Consider the following 7,826-nt stretch of genomic DNA (forward strand, 5'->3'; position numbering starts at 1 on the left):
AGAACTTAGAAGACAGAACCTACACAGAACCTAGAGACAGAAGAACTTCGCTGGAGAGAACATGGCAAAAGATCCTGGACAGAACCTGGCTACAGAACCTGGCTACCGAACCTGGCTGGAGAACCGAGCGAGAGAACATGGCTACAGAACCTGGCTGGAGAACCTGGAGAACATGGCTGGAGAACCTAGCAAGAGAACATGGACACAGAACTTGGCTGGAGATTGTGGCTAGAGTTCCTGGCAAGGCTGCTGATCAACTGAACGCTGTCTCCGTGTCATTCCTTCTTTGCCGACTCCATCCACACCTTTGGGGACCCCTGGACCTGCTGGGGCTGGACCCCAGCAATATTTCAAGAAGAGAGATCAATGGGTCAAAAGGCAGTTTCATTTTTAATTTTTTGAGGAAACTCCATAATGTTTTCCACAGTGGCTGCACCAGTCTGCATACCCACCAGCTGTATCCTAGGGTTCCCTTTTCTCCACATTCTCACCAGCTCTTGTTTGTTGATTTATTGATGGTAGCCATTCTTTCAGGTGTGAGGTGATACCTCAATGTAGTTTTAATTTGTATCTCTCTGATAATTAATGAAGTTGAGCATTTTTTCGTATGTTATTTGGACATCCGTATTCCTCTTGAGGAAGTGTTTATCCAGGTCTGTTGCCCATTTTTTATAGGATTGTTTGTCTTTTTGTGTTGAGTTGTGGTAAATTCTTGAAATAATTTGGAAATTAACCTCTTATCAGATGTATAATTGCCAAATATGTTCTCCCATACAGTGGGTCCTCTTTTCATTTTGCTGATTTTTTTTTTCATACACAGAAACTTTTAGTTTGATGTAGTCCTATTTGTTTATTGTTTCCTTTCTTTCACTTGCTTTAGGACATGTATCAGTAAAAATACTGGTATGTGAGATGTCTGAGATTTTATTGCCAATGTTGTAGTATTTTTATGGGTTGGTGATTTATGTTTAAGTCTTTTATCCATTTTGAGTTTATTCTTCTTTATGGTGTAAGTTTGTTGTCTAATTTCATTTTTTTTTTTTGCATGTACCTGATCAATTCTCCAAGCACCATTTACTGAAGAGAACAACTTTACTCCATTGTATTCTCTTGCCTTCATTGTCAAATCTTTATTGACCATAATGGCGTGGTTTGATTTCTGGGATCTCATTTCTGTTCCATTGATCTATATGCCTGCTCTTGTGCCAGAACCATGCTGTTTTGATCACAATAATTTTGTAGTATAGATTAATATTGTGATCTCTCCAACTTTGTTCTTCTTTCTCAAGATTGCTGAAGTTTTTTGGTGTGATTTTTAGTTCCATATAAATTTTTGGAATATTTTTTGTAGATCTGTGAAATATACTGTTGTTATTTTAATAGAGATTGCATAAAATCTATAAATTGTTTAGATAGTATGGCGATTTTAATTATATTAAGTTTTCCACTCCATGAACAAGGTATATGTCTTTACTTATTATATGTTCCTTAATTTCTTTCAATGTCCTATAGTTTTCCAAGTATAGGTCTTTTATTTTTAATTTAAATAATTTATTGTTTAAAGTATTACATAAGTCTCCCTTTTCCCCATTGTCCTCTACCCAGCTGCCCCGACGCCCCAGCACATGTCCTCACCCCCCCCCAACCCTCCCATTCATGCCCTCACCCCTTGGTGTCGATGTCCATTGGATATGCTGATATGCATGCATACAAGTCCTTTGGTTGATCTTTTACCCCCTTACCCTCCGCCTTCCCTTATAGGTTAGAAAATCTGCTCGATGCTTATATGACTCTGGTTCTATTTTTGTTCATCAGTTTATGTTGTTCATTCTATCCCACAAATGAGTGAGATCATGTGATATTTATCTTTCTCTGACTGGCTTATTTTGCTTAGCATAATACTCTCCAGTTCCATCCATGCTGTTGCAAATGGTAAAAGTTCCTTCTTTTTCATAGTGGCATAGTCTTCCATTGTGTAGATGTACCAGGTTTTTAGAGAGAGTGGAAGGGTTGGTGTTTCTGTTTTTTTGGGATATATTCCAGAAGTGGGATCTCTGGGTCAAATGGGAGTTCCATTTTTAGTTTTTTGAGGGAAGTTCATACTGTCTTACACAGTGGTTGCTCCAGTCTGCATTCCCAACAGCAGTGCATGAGGGTTCCTTTTTCTTCACATCCTTGCCAGCACTTGTCATTTGTTAATTTGTTGATGATGACTATTCTGACAGGTGTGAGATGGTACTGCATTGTCGTTTTGATTTCCATTTCTCAGATTATTAGTGACCTTGAGCATGTTTTCATATGTCTCTTGGCAGTCCTTATGTACTCTTTTGAAAAATATCTATTTAGGTCTGTTGCCCATTTTTTGATTGGGTTGTTTATCTTCCTTTTGTCAAGTTGTATGAGTTCCCCGTAAATATCTTCTTCAGTACACTTATTGGTAATCTGAGCAAGCCGTGACTTCTCAGAGGAGAATGTCTCATCCAGGTCAAACAGCTCCAGTGGAGAGCAATGGTTTTTTTTGTTGTTTTGTTGATGGTTTCTTTCACTGTGCAAAAGCTTTTTATTTTGATGTAGTCCCATTTCTTTCTTTATTTTTTTAATTTAAAAGTACAGATTTAATCATATTTAATTTAAAAAATGGAGCATATCTTACATAAGGGTTTTCTAAGTTAGAAATGTTATACCTATCTGGCACTACAGAAGATACACAACTCTTCCACAGTTCATAGAAGAGTAGATGGACAATTTTGATAAAGGATTGAGGAACAATTGAAAAACAGTTTACAAATAAGGAGGCAGAAAATGTTTCAAGAGGCTTGGTCCTCAGAAATTGTCCTGGAATGCAGTTTCATTTGTATCAATGTCATGTTCCTGTTTCAATTTCTTGAACTCTACCACTTGGAAGAAGATGTGCTCGAGGATATATTTGGCATCTTGTTGGTCTGTTGGTAGTTTATTGGTTACTCCAAGAATGTCACCACATTTCCTGACATAGAATTCCAGATCTTCTTCAGTACACTTATTGGTAATCTGAGCAAGCCGTGACTTCTCAGAGGAGAATGTCTCATCCAGGTCAAACAGCTCCAGTGGAGGAAGTGGCAATTCACTGAAACTGGGAGGGAAAACCTCTGGCTGACGGGCAGGCAGCGGTGTCTTAAACTGAGGCTGGATGAGCTGGAGAGGTTCACGTTTCACATTGAGCTGTTCATAACCTTGATGACCTTGGAGGGGGAGGTGACATCCAGCTGGTAAATGGACAGGTCAAAGAGGGTGGTGAAGTCCCGTGGGTTCTCATCACCCTCTTGGAGACACACTCAAAGCATCTCTGACAGGGTGGCTGTGTCGGGCAGCATCATGTAGTCAGAAATCTCTGGATCCTCAGCATCAATCTGGTTTAGATGAATGTCTTCTGTTGTAAGCCATTGGAAAACAACATCCATGATTTTGCTATTTTCTTCTTTATCCAAATATTGGTCACTAAACATGGGACATGAGCCAATCACTGCCAGCTTCCCACCTTGGTTCTTGGAGTGATAGAAAGCCAGAATGGGTCTGTTCAGTGGAAAACAGACAGAACCCGTGGACAGAAGAGCAACTGCTGGTTTCATGACACTCAATGTGGCACCAAAGGTGAGAACCTAGGCATTGTTTACACTGCTCTTCTCATCAATGATTCCAGGCACAGCCCTCCTTGCAGCTCGGCTGATCTCCCTATTCAAGACTCCATTGGACCTAACCGGTTTGGCTCAGTGGATAGAGCGTCGGCCTGCAGACTGAAAGGTCCCAGGGTGGATTCCAGTCAAGGGCATGTACCTTGGTTGCAGGCACATCCCCAGTAGGGGCTGTGCAGGAGGCAGCTTTTTGATGTTTCTCTCTCATCGATGTTTCTAACTCTCTATCCCTCTCCCTTCCTCTCTGTAAAAAAATCAATAAAATATATATATTTTTTAAAAAGACTCCATTGGAAACTAGAGTTTCTTTAGGATGGAAATACTTATAATATACATTTCTAACCACAGCATCATTATTAACCATGATTCCATATTCTTCCAGGAGAAAGTTAATATTGGTGTCAAATCTGGATTCCCCACCCTCTCCTAGCATCACAAGGATATCTCCAATGCCGTCAATGTATTTCATCAGGACCTCAAACTCAGCTGCAGTAAATTTTTCCCTTGGCCCAGCTGTAATCCACAATTTCACACCAATTAAATTCTCAGATGTGATTTCATCTTTTAAGCTCTGAATCTTCCAATTGCTCCGAAGTCTCTTCTGCATCGATTTATAGCCATTGTTGATGATAAATACTTCCTTTTTGTATGCATTGAAAAGGATGCTCTTTCTCCATGGTTACCTGAGGCCTGGTGACCACCATCTTCACCTGATGACGCCCACATCCCAATGCCAGGTATCCAAGGCCTCTTAGCAATGTCGGACTCTTTATTTTCTCTTTAGTTTCCATTGCCCTAGGAGCTGTATCAGTGAAGATATTGCTTCGGCATATATCTGAGATTTTGCTGCCTGTGGATTCCTCTAATATTTTTATGGTTTCCCATCTTATGTTTAAATCCTTTACCCATTTTGAGTTTATTTTTGTTTATGGTGTAAGTTGATGGTCTACTTTCAATTTTTTTCTTTTTTGCATGTATCTGTCCAATTTTCCCAACACCATTTATTGAAGAGACTGTCTTGACTCCGTTGTATGCTCTTGCTTCCTTTGCCAAATATTAATTGAGCCAAATGGCTTGGGTCAATTTCTGGGTTCTCTGAACCATTCCATTGGCATATATGTCTGCTCTTGTGCCAGTACCAGGCAGTTTTGAGAACTGTGGCTTGGTAATATAGTAGCTTGATATCTGGTATTGTGATCCCTCCACCTTTTTTCTTCTTTCTCAGGATTGCTGTGGCTATTCCGGGTCTTTTTTTTTTTTAATTCCAGATTAATTTTTGGAGAGTTTGTTCTAGATCTTTGAAATATGCCATTGGTATTTTAATGGGGAGTGCATTGAATCTATAGATTGCTTTGGGTAGTATGAACATTTTGATGATGTTGTTTCTACCAAGCCATGAACATGGTATGTTCTTTCATCTGTTTATGTCTTCCTCTATCTCTTTTTTCAATGTCCTGTATTTTTTTTTTGAGTACAAGCCTTTTACTTCCTTAGTGAAGTTTATTCCTAGGTATCTTAATTTTTTTGGTGCAATGGTAAATGGGATTGTTTTTTTTCTTTTCTCTTTCTGTGAATTTATTATCTATAGATATAAAAGCCTAAGCGGCCATTACGACCAAATGACCGGAACGACAGGTTGACCTGTCGCAATGATGCCCAGTGACCAGCAGGAGGCAGACACGCAACACAAGAGCTGCCCCTTGGTGTTAGTGCACTCCCACAGCCAACCTTCTGTCAGCCATCCTCCTGCTGTCCCTACCCACTGCGGCCAGCCAACCTCCCACGGTCCCTTCCCCGGGCTGGTCCTTCCCTCTGGCTAAGGCTCCAGGCACTGGAGAATCTGTCTCTGGGAATCCTGTAGGAGGAGAGTGACCCTGATGTTGATTAAGACAGAGTAGCGTTTTGGAAGGTGTAGAAGGGGCAAGGCAGCAGCCTAATTGCAAAGACTTAAAGTATGCACCACTACCATCTTACCTTTGCCACTACACCATGTGTGCCACTCACCCTTCTGCCCCCATCATCCACTTCTACCTTGGCCAGCACTTTTCCAGACTGCCAACCACTGATTGACTAGCGTTCCTATGGTGGTGTGCTGCCATTGACCGAAGTCAGCTATCTATCATGCTTAGGGTGGAGCCCCTAGAATATGTGTGCTTCAGATAGGAGAGATGACCTGTCTGTCTGTCAGCAACTTTTACCCAGGGAGAGTGAGGTGGCCCTAGCACAGGCCATGAAGTAGAGCTGTATTTCCACTGTGGAGCATAGCTGGTGTTCAGGCCATTTGGGGGCACCTTTTTGTGGTCTTTGCTTGCTGTTACCTCAGTACATCTACACTACTAGATCTGGGCCTGCTGGCTAAACTCCTGTGGTCCCTCCCCACAGCTGGCAGGCCCTGATAACCCATGCTCCCATGCGTGAATTTGTGCACCAGGTTTCTAGCTGGTTTATAAAAAGGCCATAGATTTCTGAGTGTTAATTTTGTATCCTGCTATATTGCCAAATTTATTTATTAGGTCTAGTAGTTTTTTTGATGGAGTCTTTGGGGTTATCTATGTATAGTATCATGTCATCTGCAAATAAGGATAGTTTTACTTCTTCTTTTCCAATTTTGATGCCTTTTATTTTTTTTTTTTCTGGTCTGATCGATTTGGCTAGCATTTCCAGTACTATATCGAACAGGTGTGGTGAAAGTGGGCATCCCTGTCTTATTCTTGTTCTTAGGGAAAATGAGTTTACTTTTAACCCATTGAGTATCATGCTGGTGGTAGGTTTGTCATTGCTGTTTGCTCCACCCTGGTGATTCCCAGAGACCCCACCCCACCCAATTTACAACCCCACCCAAACTGTGCACATCGGCTTTTGCATATGAATGGCCTGTCCTTTCTCTGCCTAAAACCAGTCAAACTTCAGCTGGGTCAGAGAGCCCTAGAGCTTCCAAAAGATGGCCCAAGACTGGCAGCAGCAGCCTGCCTTGCTTCACAGCTGGGTCTCATCTGGGCACTTCCAAAACCCATACAAAGAGGAGGGATCTGCAGATGTCTCTGTAGCTCCTGCTGGGTGGCCTCAGACAGTGGCTGATTTTGCACCTCCTTGGAGATCCAAGAGCCAGGATACCCAGTGGTCAGAATGAGACCATACTGGATTATAACTCTTCATTTCCATAAGAGACACACTCAAGGGTCAGACACAGTGAGCACCAAAACCCCACTGAAGCAAGTCCTGCTTCATAAAGGTGTCTCCCCTGCACAACATATCTTCCAGTGTAGACACTGCTGGTCACCACAGCCAATTGGCCTGGAGGTCAAATCCTCCCAGTAATACCAACAGCAATCAAGGCTTAACTACAACAAGACTGTGCACGCAACCCACAAAGGGATGCACCAAGAGTGTCCACCTCAGATGATTGGGGAGACTGAGCCACTGGGTCTTTTAGGACACCTACCACACAAAACCACTCTATCAACTCAAGGAGACTTAGAAGCTACCCAGTACACAGAAACAAACACAAGGAATCAGCCAAAATGTGGAGACAAAGAAACAAGTCACAAATGAAAGAAATGGATGAAAGCAAACTACTGGATATAGAGTTAAAAACCACGGTTATAAGGTTACTCAAGAATCTTCTAGAAACCTCTGAAAAATTTAGAGAGACCCTCAAGGGTATGAAAAAGGACCAATCAGAAATTAAGATTGAAATGAGTTTGGAGCGTACCAACATCTGAATTATGAGGGTGCCAGAAAAGAGTGAGCAAGATACTGAAAACCTATTTGAAGAAATAATGACAGGAAACTTCCCCTCCCTGGTGAAAGAAATAGACTTACAAGTCCAGAAAGTGCAGAGAACCCCAAACAAGAGGAATCTAAAGAGGACCACACCAAGACACATCTTTTGGAAGTTCTAGGGCTCTCTGACCCAGCTGAAGTTTGACAGGTTTTAGGCAGAGAAAGGATAGGCCATTCATATGCAAAAGCCGATGCGCACAGTTTGGGTGGGGTTGTAAATTGGGTTGTTTCTTGGGATCCTCTTGTCTGCTATTGGATCTCTGTATATTATTCTTTATTACAGTCAGTATATAAATTAATTTTCAACCAAGATTACTCTACCCAGCAAAGCTACCATTTAGAATTGAAGGTCAGATAAAGAGCTTCACACAC

At 41.6% G+C, this 7,826-nt stretch overlaps 1 protein-coding gene and 1 pseudogene across 1 annotated transcript in view; one reads left to right on the top strand and one right to left on the bottom strand.

Annotated features, from left to right (window-relative positions):
- LOC102754540 (short transient receptor potential channel 4) overlaps positions 1 to 7,826 on the top strand; it is a 142,889-nt gene that overhangs the window by 121,850 nt on the left and 13,213 nt on the right. The window lies entirely within an intron of this gene.
- On the bottom strand, positions 2,650 to 5,689 carry LOC102753979 (annotated as a pseudogene).

Source organism: Myotis davidii, unplaced genomic scaffold (assembly GCF_000327345.1).
Source record: "Myotis davidii unplaced genomic scaffold, ASM32734v1 scaffold101, whole genome shotgun sequence".
Lineage (NCBI taxonomy): Eukaryota > Metazoa > Chordata > Mammalia > Chiroptera > Vespertilionidae > Myotis > Myotis davidii.